Genomic DNA, 18,116 nt, shown 5'->3' on the forward strand with positions numbered 1-18,116 from the left:
GGTGAATTCTAATAAACCATGAAACATATGTTCAATGAAATATTTTTAAGAGTCTAAATTTCAAATTTTATAAAAATCGGTGGCGATTTAAAGTTTTTTCAATACAAACTTTCAACCCCTTATTTGCACCCTTAGGGGGTGAATTCTAGAAAACCATGAAACATATGTTCAATTAAATATTTTTAAGAGTCTAAATATCAAATTTTATAAAAATCGGTGGCGATTCAAGAATTTTCCCATACATACTTTCAACCCCTTATTTGCACCCTTAGGGGGTGAATTCTAGAAAACCATGAAACTATAAAACATGTTTGAACATAAATGAAATATTTTTAAGTCTAAATTTCGAATTTTATAACAATCGGTGGCTATTTAAAGATTTTTCCATACAAACTTTCAACCCCTTATTTGCACCCTTAGGGGGTGAATTCTAGAAAACCATGAAACATGTGTTTAATTATATACGTTTAAGAGTCTGAATTTCAAATTTTATGAAAATTGGTGACGATTTAAAAAAAACCTATACAAACTTTCAACCCCTTATTTGCACCCTTAGGGGGACAATTCTAGAAAACGATGAAACACGTGTTCAATTAAATACTTTTAAAAATCTAAATTTCAAATTTTATAAAAATCGGTGCCGATTTAATTTTTTTTCCATACAAACTTTGAACCCCTATTTCACCCCTTTAGGGTTAAAATTTTTCAAAATCCCTTCTTAGTGGATGTCCAGATTACAAAAGTAAACTTTTGTCCAAATTTAACGTTTCTACACACAGTGGTTAAGGCTGTGCGTGCGTCTTACCTCAGTCAGTGAGGACAAGTCCTTTTATATATATAGATAATGACTGAAACTACTTAGTTTCATTCGTAATTACTCACGTAATTATCCTTTTCCTGATCATTTACTTAAATGTTTTTTAAGGGTCGTTTGGCTCGTTTAAATAATTATTTTTTTTGTATTCACTTAAATTGTCTAATTTTAACGAATTATCGTATTTTGTTGTTGTTTAAAAAATGTGCTGTGTTTTGGTGCGTTGAAAGATATTTAGAATAAAAAATTATAATTGTATACAGGAGAATCTCGTCATGTCGTTTATTTCTTTTTACGTAAAGGGAACCTAATATTAAGACATGGAAGGATAAGCTATATATATAACCTGTACCAGCCTGTATCATACACTACTTTTAGGTATTTCGATTAGACCACACAGTCGAAGCCAATGAAAGCTAGTCACTTATTATTAGTGAGACGTAAAAAATATATACATACAAGAATGCAGTACTGCCTCTTATTTGTGTAAAAAATTTTTTGTTTTAACATAACTCGATAACACTCATAAAGATACGTTAATTAATAAGATAAAATAGGTATGTTAATCCAGATTATAAATTAAAGACCTAAGTAATTTTAAGACCTCACTAATTTTACAGATAGAAGTAAAATGTTGTCTTTCATGCGTATTTAAGTAACATTTTAATATTTCCAAATATACAAAAGTGTTTTTTTTTTGTGTAACTTAAACAATTTTCAAATTAAGGATATTATTTATACAAAAATGGTTTTTGTAAGGACGCATTGACTTTCTCCAGCTCGGTAAAGCAGTTCTGTTGCAAAGTTAACAAAACTAGAAAACATCTTTTCTTATTATTAGAGCCATGTTTGAACCTGTAGTCATCACGATTAAAACCTTCAACTGAGATGCGATGGTCTCAGTCTCTACAAAAATGTACTATAACGTTTCAATTAATAATTAATTTGTTTAAAAGTAACATAACAATAGTATTAATGATAAAATCAATTAACGTTGACATTAAAATATTTTATAACAATCACATATATGTACGAGTATATATTTACGACACTATTTAGATAATATTCACGTGTTAAATGAAACGTGTTAGTTGGTGGAATACAAGATTTTGCTAGCGGCTTTACACGCTTCGCGGAAGGAGGCGAGTGAGTGGCGGAACTTATCTTGTTTGTGTTGTAGTTGCACCAGAGCCAAGAAATGGAAATATTTCATTCCCCCTAATAAGAATTGATATCACTACCGTCACTTAAATTTCATTGATGTTTTTTACATAGTATAATTGTGTAATATATAAAATACAAATATGAATTACGACAAAAATGTTTTATATAGGTACAGCGTAAACTACTTATTACGTAATATTAAGTACTATTTAAATGTATGTATGTACCTGTATTAGGGGATTTCCACAAATCTTTTATGGAGGATATTTTATATATTATATCTATATTGTATATTATTGAGTTCATAACCTTTTCTTCACTTCCTTATGAAATATATTTTTAGCTTCACAAACAGCAGCGTATACAGAGGGATCCTGAGAATCTAGTGCACACTCCGTTCCCATTAAGATATTTCCGGTCCCCATCTTCCGCCGAATTCGGGAGGAGGTACTAGCCTCCTGTCCTATGAGAGATATTATAAAAACTGAAAAAGAAGAGAGAAAGAGAAAGGAAGTAAATATTTATCTTTCTTTCTCATTCATTTTGTAGGAAAGCCTACATTTTATTTCTCACAGGAGGCTAGTGTCTTTTTATTAACGAATTTTGCTTCATAATTAAACTTTTTACTTAACAAGTTTAAGGAAAAACCTAACAAATGAGCATGAAATAAGATTTTACATCCTTAACCTATCCTAATATAACATTAAGAACACTTATATAATTTATATTTAAAACGTAGTTGTATATAATATAATTAGGAAAAAGACGCAACTTAATTGCTATTAAATTAATAATCAATTTAGGTAATTTATCTGACCACTGGTGTCAGGTCAAAAGTTTATATCGTACCAGAGTATATGTAATATATTAAATAATTGTCATTTTACATCATTTTTTTTAAAGAGTGGGCAGAGAAAGAGCCTAGTGTTAAGTTATTTCGTTTTCTGATTTCTACCCTAGGTCGACGCGCGTTTGTATTTGTATGAGGGCGTCGTGGTGCATCAGCACAGCGTCTTATTGTAAATATGCGATGGCTGTGGGTTCAATTCCAATTTGCGGAAATTATTCTTATTTTCTAGCTCTAGTAAGAAAGATGCATGGCGTTGAGTTTACCCAACTCAACACATAATATCTCTCCTTGGCAATTGGGCGGAAAGTGGGGAACGGAATATCTTAATACTAGGTTCCCTCTGGTTACTTTGCTGTACGGGATATAACGTGAAACTAAAAAAAATGTGAAACCTTAATATTGAATTATAAAACAAACTTCAAAATGTTATAAAAGCAACGTTTCAATTTATTTATATTGTAATATGAGCCTATCATAAACCGACCAAAGGTTAAGTATGCTTTTCAATAAATATAGTTACACTTATTCATGTTATATTGTATTATGTAAATATTTATATTTTAGTGACCGTCGGGGCGTAGGGGTACAAGTGTGCGATTGTAAAAGCGACGGTTGTCCGTTCGATTCCTCGGGAGAATTAAATATTAATTACATTCATTTTCTCCCTTTGGTAATGAGGAAAAGCGCGGCGTTGAGCTCTGCTACACAACAAGTAAAGCCTCGAGGATTCGGCGGAATGTTGGAAACGAAAGTGTGTTGATGAGTCTAGTTCGCGAGGCATAAGCTAAGCTTTGTATTTATGTGTTTTTAAAAATAGAGCCATAAAAATTTTAAAGAAAAAAAAACAATTTTCACTACGTTTATAACTTCTATGTCTTAAGCCATGTATTGTATATATTGCCTATTTGTTAAATAAGTATTTAGCTTCAAAAGTAAACTCTGTTCTGACATATTTAACCGCAACACACGTCATGTCAGAGTCAGTCAGTTGGGGATTTTTAGCAAAAAAACATCAAATAAAACTTGCCCTTGACGTAAAATGGCATTAGTGTATCAAATGAGCCAGTGTAATTACAAAATTCATTATTGTACCTACAGCGGAATGAATCGTTTTATTACTAGGTAGGTACTCTATCATAGAGGTCACTGGTTCGAATTATGTAAAATTTTGTATTTTGTTAGTAGCGTGAGATTTTTTTTTGTTTTCACTTATAATAAATTGAACGTAATGGCATATCACTTCTATTTTTTTAAAAAATACGTTTTAACTAAGGTTGTCATGATGTAGTGGTAACTTCTGAATGTAAACGTGTCTGTTGTGGGTTCAATCTCCTCTCGGGAGAATGATTAGAGCAAGATAAACCGCGGTGTTGACTTCCACCATTCAACAGTCAACCCGTAAGTTATTAGATAGATTGCTCTACCTATCAGATAAAGGTATACACTGCACATAACAAAAATAAATCTAAAATAACTGTTACATGTACGGAAATTGCATTTTTTACAATTTACCTATAATCATTTTATTTATAATTTAAGCTATAATAGTTTATAGTACCTGCTGTATAAAAATAAATTAATGATAATTGACCATTATGCAAACGAACAAAAACTATACTGTTATTACAATTGTTATAAAGGAAAAAATGGAATCTCATTGAATGAATGAAGTTATAAGCTAAAACTAAATATCAAAATATATTACATAAATATTTAAAAGTAGTGATCAAGTCCCATCTACCAGCTTTATGGCGCCGCTAATTATTTACGTACATTATTGTGTCAGGTTTTTACTAGAATTTTTCCATAACACGTTAAGTTTATTTTAATTCCTAGAAGCTTATTCTTTAAGGTTTATTAATAGTTGTCTTTTAGTAAAAAAAATGTAGAGACGCCACTGTGTAGTATTCTTTACCTTTTTCCTCCTGGCATTTATCCCGGGGTTTGCCAGGGTCTGCATTTCTACTCAATTTGGAGTAGTTTTTGCAACCTTTACCGATCTTTACCTTAGGTCCAACCTATGTATATTTATTATGATGTGCATTCCATAAAGTATGACTCTTCATAGGTTGTCAATTGTGGATGAGGCACTATATTCCCTCTGGCTACCCTGCTACGGATAGAGCGTGAAGTTAAAAAAGAAAGTAAATGTAATAATATGCGTATTATATATGTATATTGTTCCGAACTACCGACGGCAAGTGTTTAAACTATTACGAAACTTATTTATGCGCGTTTTTTTCCTTAAGACTTGAATTACTTTTATGTTTCGAGTTTGATGCAATCTTTAAATGAAACATATGTTTGCTACGAATAATATAAAAATATTTAATTTTATTGTTTTATTTATTTTTTGTATCTAATGTAGAGTTCTTATCTGATATATATACCTATCTTTGTTAATTCTTGATTATTGCGTTACGCAAAGATTTGTATTATATTGATACAAAATATAAATAATAATAATAAGCAAATTTTAGAGAAGATGAAAAAAATATTTATTATGATAATTTTTAGTATCGCCTTCTGTGTTTGAAAACTTATAAAGTTAGGAATGGTTTCATTTATTTCGCTACTGGCTTTGTCCTCACTTTTTTGATTGTCAATGATCGTTAAAAATAATAGATGGATATTTTAAATTCATATTATAATATGTCAATAGGGTAATACCTAAGGTATTTTAAGTCTTTGATAATACAATACTCTTAAAAAATATTAAATTATTAAAAATACATGTACAAAATTGCACGATGATAGGTTAAGTAGTTAACGCGTTAAAGTGTAGCAAACGAACGATTTAACTTTCTCATTTATAAGATTAAATTATATATCGACATATTTAATTATTGCATTTATATAAAAAAAATAAGTTACGATTGCAGTGTGAAATAACTGGTTTTTATAAAATATTTTTGTTGTATCCATCTCTGGGTCAAAGTCGCCCTCGTCGTGTATGTCGAATGCATAAGATAATCTCAAGAATATTTGCGTGTTTTGACATTATTTCTTATTAAAACTAGATTCTAAATTAATATAATTAATAACAAGTGCATTCAGGGTTGTTATAGAAAGGCGTCGAACATTTATTTTTTATATAAATAATTAAAAACTTAGTCATTCAAACATATTTAATGGACATTAAATAAAATAAATAGCTTCTCGTTAAGAGTAAAAAGTGATTAAACACTCCATACATAAAATTTGATATGAATTCTATCCCAATATTCCATTCCAGAGACATTACGTGTTGAGAGTCGTAACCACAATTGTCACGTTTTACACGCAGACGCTGTGCAGTTGCAGCGTGTTTAAGTTATCACCGCAAGTTAAACATTTTTTTTAATATTAGACCTACTGGTATCCTAATCGTTCTCTAATGCAAAGCTTTTTAGCTTGCATAACACTTTGATATATTATTCAAAATTTTAAACTCTTTTATTTTTTAACACATTTTGGGCTTTCTTTATTAATGTAGAAATATATAATTAAATATATTTGAATTACCCAATCTTTGTTTAAAATTACAAACTTTAAGGAAGCTGTTTTGTGGAGTAGAGTAGAGGATCCAGGGAGACGGGAGAGCCAAATGCTATTTTCTCTGCATAACTCTTTCGCCTCGTCCACTGTCATCAAACTCTTTATACGGCATGTATGTATGAAGAGATGTGGTTTCCGAGTGGTCCTCTTGTTTTACTTGACCTTCCTTTAGTATCAATAGATCTACTTTCAGCCTCCATGCGCTACTTAGATTAAAGTCAACAGATATCTTAATTTATAATTTTTCCTTTGCAAGTGTCATTATTTTTCCTGCTATCATTTGGGTCACGGGAAACTGGTCGTAATAAAATTATGTAGGATTCATACCAAATTTTATGTTTAAGTACTTCATTAAATGAATGTCCATAAACCTATTTCTGATGATGATTATTAAATTATTGTCTATAAACCGGTTTCTGTTACTTTTTTTTATATATGGTAAGGAGAAAAGGTTTACGTTTTTTTTTTCGTATATAAGAAAGTAGGCGGAGCCTGGTGTTAAGACCAATTTTTTTTAAATATTGCATGTTGAGTGCCGGAACTAAACGACTCGCTTTGCCTTTTTACCAGAGCGAGGAAATGAAAATAGTTACAGTACCCCTGCACATACATACATAAAATTCATCACCCGTCTTTAAAATAAAATTAGACTTGAAATGTAGCTTACCACACTGAATAGAAAAACATGTAAATATGCAAAAAAAATCTAAAATCCAAACAAATACTCTACGTTGTTACAGCGAATATGTTTCATTTATTGTGTTTACATTCTTACCGCGCACGTGCAAAGTATCAAGCAAAGCTGGTAGAGTCTAGGCGTTTATGATATAAGACAATCAAAACAAAAATGTGTATTTTTCATAACTCTAATAACTTTGTAATTTGACAGTCGACATTGTTATACTGTAAGTGATGGTTGAGAGTTGGACCCTTACTCAGAGCAATGAAGTATTTTTATTTTCTGACTTTGCCAAGATAAATCGCGGCGTTGAGTTTCGACACTGCGATGTGAATTGGAGAATGGAGTATCTTAGCACTAGGTTCCCTTTGCCTATACAGCTACATGCGGGATACAGCGTGAATCAAAAGCGGGGATGCTTTATTACGAAATCACAGCCTTCAAGTTGGTACATCCACCAACTATATCGCGATATTTTTATACTGTTCGTATATTTTACTACATTAGGCACCAGCGATCTTAATAAAAAATGATAGGCGTCATAGAAAGTAAACAAGATCAAACAAGCATTATGAAGTGAAATTTCCGTAATTAAAGATATTCTTATCTGTTATATTATCAGATACGCTAAGTCGACAAATTGTTTACGAGATTTTTTTATGACCGCGCCAATTAAATGTTGTTACGTTCCTAATCGTGTAGAATAACATAGATATGTTGAGATTCATATTAAGTAAATCTCTTTTTTGATCCTATGACATATAAAAAAAAGCTATAAAATACTGCATTGCGAAAATAAGCCTACTTTATAGCTGAAGTGACTTCATAGCTTTACTCTGTATCTCCTATATAGCAAAGTAGGCAGAGTGTTAAGGCACTACGCTTCCGGTGAACAGCCTATTTTTGAGATATTGCGTATAGAATGGTGGAACTGAACGCCACGCTTTATTTATACTAATCATGTCAAGCTTCACGCTACATCCCTATCTTCAGGGTAGCCAGAGTGAAGGGGGCGCCAAACGCTTAATAAATTAATTTAAAAAATCCTCACCGCGGAATGAACCGACAACCACTATGGCGTGACATATTATATACCTATTATAATTGTGCAATAACCTACCTAACATTTTATAAGTTAGTCATGAATGATGTACACGACCAAATGTTGTATATACGCATTGCGGTAATAAACGTATAAAATAATTACAGATTATTGTTTTATCTTGTGGCGTCACTCTAATTAGTGTAACACACTCTCCCGTGAATGCTGATTCACTTTTAGCTTTATATTTTATTGGGTTTTTTATTATCATATCATAATATTATTTAGATAGCTATAGAATATACTGTATACATAAGGAATACATATATCTATTACATGTTATATGTTATTATATGAAGAAACTACATTTTGTGAGAAGCTCAAAAGAGGACCTGGGACATATTTAAGGGCCCCTATTAACGCTTACCTTCACTATATAAGATTTTCTCTCTGCCTATATTTTAAAAATATAAATATTATTGTAGATTATAAATTATGTTTTTATATTCATACGTTAATTAAACAGTAATAAAGAAATTTATCTAAATTAAGAATCATTTTTATTACATTACTGTATGTATTTCTATATTACGCATATTCATTTATCTTATCTTGATAACATCATTCGAATCTAATCGAAACTTGAATATTGGACTTTATCTAAAGCCATTTCTATTTAATAATAATTGGAAGTGAACATTGTTTTGCAGATCTATTCTTGCATATTAATACTATAAACTGGAAGAGTTTATTTGGTTGAACATGCTAAGCTATGCTATGTATATTATGCTAGTTCTCCCGTTACTGCACTCCTAATAGTCTTAAAGACTTCCTCTATAAATGTAGAGATTACCGCATTCAACTAAACAAACTACAGTTTTATACTGTCAGTATAAAAATATAGATAGAATAGATTTAATGAGCCTCCAGAATACGGCAGAAAGCGGGGAACGGAGTGTCTAACACTAGGTTCCCTCTGCCTACCTTGCTGTGTGCGGGATACATCATGAAGCTGATTTAATTTGATTTAGAATGGATTTAACCTTATATACCTTCATTATTAAACATTATTTTACCCGCGAATCAACTAACGGTCAATATAGTTCAAGTAATACGAGTTAAGCTATTAAATATGAAATATTTAATTGTGTAACACTCGAATGTGTGAAGTAAATATTTTTATAGATTAATTTCTAGAGCAATGTAAGTAATGGCACATGTGCCGGCGTACGCTGTACGGGCGGGCAAGTGCATGTCGGCCTTGGTGATAGCGGTAACGGGTAGAGAAATCTATCGCCGTCGGCTGCAAGGAGTTGTTAGATCGTCTCTGATTCTGCTTTTGGTATTTTGATTTTAAATATATGTATATGGGATAGGTTTGATGCGTTTTTTAAGGTCATACATGTTAAATAAAGTCTTAAACCGAATCAATCAATTACGTATATTTCAGTACTTAAGGGTTTTGAAACCCCGAAAATTTTAATTACTTGTTATATTAAATTATTTGTAAAATTGATTTTGTTTTATACAACCTATGTATGCTGCCTTAAAGCGTAAATACGCTGTAAACAATTCAAAGTAAGTACCTACAGCGTGTAATATCAAATATTACACATCCATTTTTAGTTAACGCCTCCATCAAGTTGACAATAGGTTCAATTCCGTACTGAGTAACTTGTTAATATAACAATAATGCCGATACGCATTACGTAATATGAAGGTTTTAACGCACAAACGAAGTACCTATTATGTACATTATATTGTACTAGTGAATCTAGGTATTAGGTCGGAATGTCAATACGACAGTTGCAGGTTTGATTTCCACACGTGGAAATGAATTATTTTCATTTCCTCGCTCTAGTAAAGAGCCGCATAGATCTCTTTCACTCAACATTTGATGTCTCGAATATTCGGAGGTACGTGGAGGAACAGAGTGTCTTAAAATAAGGTTCCCTTGGTCTAGCCTGCTGTACGGGATGCAGGGTGAAGGTAACAAAAAAAACAACTATACTAAAAATAACAAATATCGAACCTATCTATTAAAGTATGAATATTAGGTAATGGTCCTCTTTGTTACAGTTTTGCAAGCCGCTATAGAAATTGCAGCATGAAACAATTTACGGCCGCTTTTATATGCATCAAATTAAATTACATTGTAAACGCACCGCTAGCGAACAAACGTTGTTACATTAAAAATAATTTATCATTATCGATAGAGTTTAAACTGCCTGTGAGAGACTGTTTCCATTATTATATGCGATAAGTTAACATTACAGTTTTATTTTCTTTTAGAATGGAATTAATCTATATATCTAATCTACCTCGTCTTATATATATCAAATTTATCAATTTTAGCAATATTATTCTCTTATTTAACTAAAAAGCCGATTTTTTTTCTTCTCAGACTATCTAAGGATAGGAGATTTCTTAGATATGTTAATACGTGCTAAATCTCACGGCAATTGGAGATAAACGCCACTCAAGCGCATACCTACAACAAACATGTTGTGATAAAACTACATTTTTACATAGAATTTGTGATAAGGAGGGATATACTTGGGAATTACTTTTAAGTTTCATGTACTAAAAGCTTATATTGTTTTAAAGGGTTATTTTCTTAAATTAAATATTGCATTTTCGCCTAGGTAGGTAGGTACTGTTAATCAGCGTCAGTAACATGTCCGAAAAATATGAAGTATTTTCTTAATTTTTTTTAAACAAAACTAGACTTTTTCTAATATTCTTAATATTTAAATATTTTTATATGTCTTCTAAGACGATTAACCAAATAATAAATATAGGTATATACGGTAGGTTAACGTTTTTTTGACGATTGAAAAGTATATTTAAATAAACAATATTTTAAATTAGAATTTGTTACTTATAATTTTTTGACTGATAAAAGTATAAAAATTTTCTTCCTAACAAAACTCCGTAAGAAAAGAATTTCCTCTACGAAACGTAGATCGTAAATATTCTTAAATTCGATAACGTTATTTATATATCGTGCCGTCTTGTTCAATGGAGTAGTACTTATTGCACATTGTTGGGTCGTTCGCGACAAGTGGCCCGATTTCTTAAGGTGAAGGCTGTCACAAATTACTTTTTTAAATAACACAGAGTTGTTTAGCTCTTACTTGAAGATACGTACAGAGGTCTATACCTCTAGTACTATATTAGTATGTTATTTCATCGCTGTAAATGTATCTATATAAGTATTTCATTTTCACTACTCAAACCCAATGTCTGGAAAATTGGGAGATGTTTTGACAACAGAGTATAAGATACTCTGTTCCTTTATTTGGTTCCTGTGTTTCTTACTAGAGCGAAGAAAATAATTAACTCCCCCGAACAGGAATCGAACCTACAATCATAGCGTTTACAACAGTTTCTCTGCATAATAACAACGTACTGTGTAGTTACAGTCATGAACTTTGCACTTATAGTGTGGTTCTTTTTTAGTTTGGTACACTTATACCAAATTAAAATGGAAACACACGGGATGCACCAGCTTTGAAATAAAAAAAAAATCAAAATCGATTCACCCAGTCAAAAGTTATGAGATAACAAACGTAAAAAAATTCACTCGAATTCATAACATTCTTTTACAGGAGTCGATAAATAAAATAGTATTTTATACAAGATCACAATAGACAGAATATTTTAATTGTATCATTATATAGGCCTAGACTACTATATTTGCTTGCCTTCTTTTTAACATTAAATCCAAAATATTTTAAGCATAATCATTCCAAGCGAAGGAAGACGTCAGTTTACCTTCGAGATCACTACAGAAGGTATCTATGATACTGAAGGAAGATCACGTAAAAAGTATGATACCCCGTAAAGGCATGTATGAAGAGGTTGATGATGTGGACTGGGCGAAAGATGAGTGCAGAAACTGTAGTGTTTGGCGTTGGGTATGACTACCCCTCTATTTTTTGTTAGCATTAAACTAACAAAAAATAATAGTAATCGAGTGGTGAATGAGCAAGCATCGTTTACATAAAAACGTGAAAATCACTTGTAAAATAATACACACCATTTAATCTAATACCTTCCTCATTTGTTAAATCTAGGCCGAATTCTATAGCGACAATGAAGTTCAATACAAATCCATCCTTGGTTATAGAAAATGTTCAGAAAAGTAAAAAGTAAGGTCGTCACGACCTCATTTGCAATAATTATTATGTAAAAAGTGCACGCTCCGCTTATGTATATTGTTTCCGAATAGTTCAGCTTAAACCGGCATTAACAGGTTATCGGCAACTATTAACATTATATATATATAGTGATTTTGTTTGTTTGTCCGTTTGTTTTATTTTAGATTTTAGAGTACATTTGTAAAGTAGCACAAAAAATGTACGTCTAGGTGGCCATCGTCGCTCAGCTTGGTCGCACTTCTCTAAAAGTTAATGTTTAGTTATATTCGTACTTTTCTACAGATACAGTGGGTTATATAGTTATAATAAACAAGCTTCTCAGTCAACGCAATCAAAACATGCATTTATGCATCGTTTTACTGCATCATTTTGCAATTTGCAATTAAAACCTTTAGGGTTAAGTTGAAATTCTCTAATCGATGAAGAGATTTGTCGATGAGATTTTTAACACTTGTAATTTATATATTATTTTTTAGGTAAATTTGTATGCATTTTGCTAGTCTCACTAGGTCCGCAGAGAGCGTGTCTTACGGTAACAGAAACTCGAAATGCAATAATTAGCATGAGCATATCAAATGTGAGACAATATAATAACCGTCTGTGCTTATAATAATGACAAAAGGTTCGCTCGTGCTACCTACGTGAAGCGTATCTTTTATATTTTATACTCAGTTTGTATTATAGTATGTAAATTTAGTGAAACATATAAAAATTATGTTTTTCTTTTTATTTTCGTGATTTTTACATACAGGATATAGTAAAAGATGGGTGGGTCTACCATCGACCATGGGCTACGGGCCGTAGACCTACGGTATTTCATGGACCATAGACTATAGCAAAGTGTTCGAAACTCGGATTTGTAAAGATTTAGTTTAAGATAAAAAATTAAAGATGCTGATGACATCAAGGAGTATTTGAATAATTTCAACATTATAGAATGATTTTCATAATATATTTTTGTAAGAAGAAGTAAAAGAAAAGAAGCTGACTAGTCTTAATCTGTGTTCTTCCATTCTAATAATACTTCTAGAAGGAATTTAAGTCATTAGAAATTTTGTGTCTTAAATGGAGAATGAAGTTCATAAATAGATTTTATGGGAAGTTCGTTACTAAGTTGTATAGTATGGAATGGAAGTAAAATCAATAGGTTGACTGTATGTAAGCGTACATCGACAAAGATTACAGATGAGACGGCCACGTGCGCTAATAAAATAAAATATGGCGCATTGTTGCCCGGCCTTCGTCTCTAAATACGTTCTGTTTCCTTGTAATTAGACGTCTTAAATTTGAAAATTACCTATGGCTATGAGAACGTCGTTGAATAAAATGATCTTAGCTAAAATTAACGTTAATGCAGATATTTAATTTTAATATACATATTATTATAAAACTGGAGAATTTGTTTTGTTGACCGCGCTTGTGTTAGGAACTGCTGTTTCGAAATGAAAAAAAATTTTTGTCTTTGTTAATCCTCTTATAGAGTAAGATAATTATTACATCATTTAACATACATGCGAAGCCTTAGGTAGAAACTAGTATTTGCTAAACTTTCGTATATAACTTACAAAAAGGTTTACAAAAAATACAGTTGAAATCCATTCAGCTATTTTCAAGTTACATATGCAATTTTAATGTGTTTTTGGGTAACTTAAATAACTTTATATAACCTCCAAAAAGCCATCTGTCCAAAAATACACTTTACAATGATATTTATATGTATAATATATGTAGAATAATAATAAAATTGCTTGGAATATTCTCTTGAAATAAATATTTATTCATTTGAATAAATTTTCATACTATTCATTGAATTTAAAACTGGATATACAAAATCGTTCGTGACTGATCGCTTCACATCTCTATACAATCGTGACTGAGTCGAATTTAAAGGATACTTTTGAAGTTTTTCGTAAATTACCTACAGTAAGGTGCAAAATTTTTATATGAAATCGATTTCTTTGCAGTTTCTTTGGCCACCCCACTAGGGTTAAAGCGTGAAGCTAAAAATGGTCGTTAATAGACGGACAGTTTAATAGAAATAGGATAAAAAAGTGATACTATAAGGGAACCGTTTTTTTTTCTCTTGAGATACGGAACCCATTCAACACGTTTAGGTTCTCGCCAGTGGCTCTCGTAGTAAATATGTGGTGCGTTGTACGTACGAGATTGAGTTTGTCAGCGTCCAAACATACAGGTTCAAATTTAACCAAACGTAATGTCAATCAATAAATTACAATTTTGATGACGCTCTAGCATGTGTGTAATAAATTTGACAATTTAGTTATTAGGACACCGTAAACAATAGCAAAGAATCGTGACAACGATTGGTTAGCAAGACGTGCTCTTCCAATTTGACGCGGCTCAAGGGATATCGAAAATTAGATAACTTCATATAATTATGTTTTGTAAATAACAGTTATTTCGTCATTTTTTTTTTGGTGAAATCGTTTTTTTCGTGACATAGATACTGAGTTTGTTAGATGTGACGTCAGTCGGTAAAAGGAAACGTCTGAAAGATCTTTATATTGCAGTAAAAATTAGTGAAAATGACTAAAAAAATAATTAGTTACATTTTAAATAATATTGTGTAACAAACTAAAATTTCAATTGATACAATATCTATATTTATAAAATATTATCACTACCCAACAACGAGTGATTATATAAGATTTAGCTATAGTTTTTGCAGGTCAGTCGTGGCGCAGGAGCACAAGCATGCGATTGTAAACGTGACAGGTCGTGCGTTTGATTACCACTTGAAGAAATTAAATATTTAATACTTTCATAGCAACGGGGCACCTTCTGGATACAGCGTTAGTTTCTGCAACCCAACATAAAATAAATTAAAATAAAAGTTCTCACAGAAAGTTTTTAAAAATTATAGAATTCTTAGAAAATCTAAGTATTTCAAGCAGGCGAAGGCGAGCCGGTCGATAGGTATACTCGTTAATATCACTATATAGATCTTTTTTACTATATCAATATAGATAAATATTTTATGAAACAACAAAGATATTTTAAAGTATGATATAATAGTTAAATACCCAAATTTTTGCAATAGAAGCAGTCTGTACAGTTGTGGTGATACCACCTTATCAGTAGATTATATGAACGCCGTATTAACATAAATTTCCAACTGGAAATATTGTCATCCTATGATATATACATAGCTAGCTGTAAAACTATGTTGTCATTTTGTAAGATAATTTTTTGATAAAGTGCATTAACTCTATTTTTTATATTCTTATAATCTATATGTAATTGGTATAATTAATATGTGCTAATAAATCTCATATTTAGTAGACATGGAATTTGATTCTCAATAGTAGAAATAAAAATTTTAATATTTCCATTTCTTCGCTCTGGCGTCGAGAGTTCTGCCTATCAACACGAAAAAACGAAAGTAGAGAACGAAGTGTCTTAACACTAGGCACTAGACAGAGGGGCTGCCTAATCAGCTATGTGCGGGATACAGCTTGAAGTATGTAGATGCAATGTCTGTTCATGGAAAACTGAAAATATTTAAAGTAATACTGTACAGTCAACACTTACAGTGTAAAAATCAAGTACGTACATACTTATAGATTATATAATATCATATTTAATCATGGTAATCCTTTCAAATAGATAAAATCACGCATTAATTGCACCGCCGCCGTCCTGCATTGATATAATGTCCAGTTGCTTGCGGTTTCAGTTTACATTTAGCTTCAGGTTTCTTTTTAGTAGATACATAGGTAGAGGGAAACTGCAACACTCTATTCGCCACTCTCCGTATATTTTTTTGAGACATATCGTGTTCAGTGGTGGAACTTAACGCCGCCATGGTATTCAATCATTGAGAATTATAAAATTATTTTTTTTTTCGTTTTTCTTTACGCTTCTTCTGTGTAGAAAAGTAGGCAGAGAGAATAATTTAGTTATAAATTTTGAATTAATATAGATATTATGTATGGTGTATCATTCATTTATCAATTATCGCAAAACTTAGATGACATAGATGAGATTATTAGGAATCTTGATAGCAATAGGTAGCCAATTGCATTAACCTAAATATGGAGATAAACAATCAAGTGAATGAAGTTGTCTTCGAAATAAATTAACTATGATTATTTCTAGTGAATAACTAAAGTAAATAAATGTTTTGTTTTATAACAATACTGTGAAATATTTTATTTTAATTATTATGATAGTTATATCACATAAGAGGCTCCAATCAAATATACGTATATTAGTCAGATCTACTTGATATAAGAAAACATTGAATTTTAAACTTTAAATACATTTCTACGGACTCCCGAACAGGGAGACCCTGTTAACCTGTATACCCACCCCCAAATATGATTTTTTGGGAACCTAGTAAAGGCACTTCCGTTTCCCACAAACATAAAGATATATAGAAAAAAACAGTCCTAAGTAAGCTAAAGGCACGTCAGATCGTGTAGACGCCGCGAACGCCGGCAGCGTACTATCGACTTCGAATTTATCATTGTCAAGTGGTTTATTTGTATTTTATTTTTCATGATAAAACACCATCAGTACCTCTCGGTCGCGCGTCGTGCCTTGACGTAACATCACGTTACGTGAAATCTGAAAACGCCAGTGTTATACGCCACACTCGTTATACGTACCTACCTACTACTTATATATTGTATATATGTATGTACATATATGCTTGTGTTCCGTATTATATTCAAGTGACTTATAGTTTTTTGTAAGTAATACTATATTGTTAGTTAATTTTAGAAGTGCTTGCCTTAATTTGATAAAACTTATATGATAAACGTTATTTTGGAAATAAGATTCACTGAGAAAAAATATCTCACGCGTTTAAACGATTGATTCTATAGTTTTCGAAAGAATTTTTTCCAATTTATTAATTACAAGTTCACTTCGATAATAGTTTCCAGTCGCTTGGTTTTGCGTTTTTTGCTCAGCCTTGTCTAGTTTCATGCTTGTCGTCTCAGCTTATTTAATTCGACTGACCTCATTCCGTTCGACACATCTTTTAAGTGTTTTTTTTTTGTTTCTTTGCTAAATTATTTGTCGGTAGCTTTTTTTGTGACAGTCGTGAGTGCTTCTTAATAGACGCCGATCAAATATTATTTTATTTTAAAATAACTAGTAGATTATCGCGGGTTCAATATTATAAAAATCTTATCTATTTGATTTAGTTTTTGACGGAAGTGGCAACAAATATTTTTGTTCTTAAACGCTCAGCCGTTTGATCGATAGCTCAAACTGTCGCGACTGATATTGTGAAGTACTTGAGAACGCCTCAGATAGCACAAATCTCTAAAGCCTAACACGTATATCTTAACCGACTGCTCACTTGGTATTCTACTTAAGTAACTTTTAAGTGAAGAATGAAACTGAAGCCATAGTCCAATGAAAACTTGAAATTACTGCTAATTGTTAGACTTACATACAAACGTCCGTCAGCGCTTAACGTCAAACAAATCGCCATAATTCCACATAATGGACCTAAATGTCCAGTACGAGGACGTTGCGTTATGTAATTCCTTTAAAAATACTAAAATTTTCGACGTTCTACTTAATTGCTCACTTGTTTTAATCATTTAGAAATTCGTTTACACTATCAACTTTGGGTACGTTCAAATAAGAGCTATCTGTTTCTTAGTTTGTTCAAGCTTATGTGTGATGAATTGTTTGAAAATTCGTCTCGGCCTCTATCTCGTATTCCATTGGCTTCACTCTGTATTAAATCGAGGTTCGCCTCTAAGAGATTACAATGTTATACTTTCTTCACTTTAGTCGCGAATACTATGTAAATGTTGATAATTTAAAAATATGTTTTATTTTCATTTATCTTGTAACTAAGTCATGATGTGCGATTGTAAATTGTT

The 18,116-nt window shown here is 31.4% G+C and overlaps 1 protein-coding gene across 5 annotated transcripts in view; it reads left to right on the forward strand.

The window, feature by feature from the left end:
* The window catches only part of Mitf (transcription factor Mitf), a 95,333-nt gene that overhangs the window by 46,791 nt on the left and 30,426 nt on the right, over positions 1-18,116 (forward strand). Inside the window, exon 1 of one of the 5 annotated variants that reach the window (XM_085202030.1) lies at positions 16,790-16,963. The exons of the other annotated variants lie outside the window; for them this stretch is intronic. The gene's annotated coding sequence lies outside the window, so the exon portion shown is untranslated. Of the gene's footprint in view, positions 1-16,789; positions 16,964-18,116 lie in introns of those variants that run through there. 5 annotated transcript variants of the gene reach the window in all.

The sequence above is a fragment of the Heliconius melpomene genome, chromosome 18 (genome assembly GCF_056956725.1).
Source record: "Heliconius melpomene rosina isolate 202511_hmr_F chromosome 18, ASM5695672v1, whole genome shotgun sequence".
In the NCBI taxonomy this organism is placed as follows: domain Eukaryota; kingdom Metazoa; phylum Arthropoda; class Insecta; order Lepidoptera; family Nymphalidae; genus Heliconius; species Heliconius melpomene.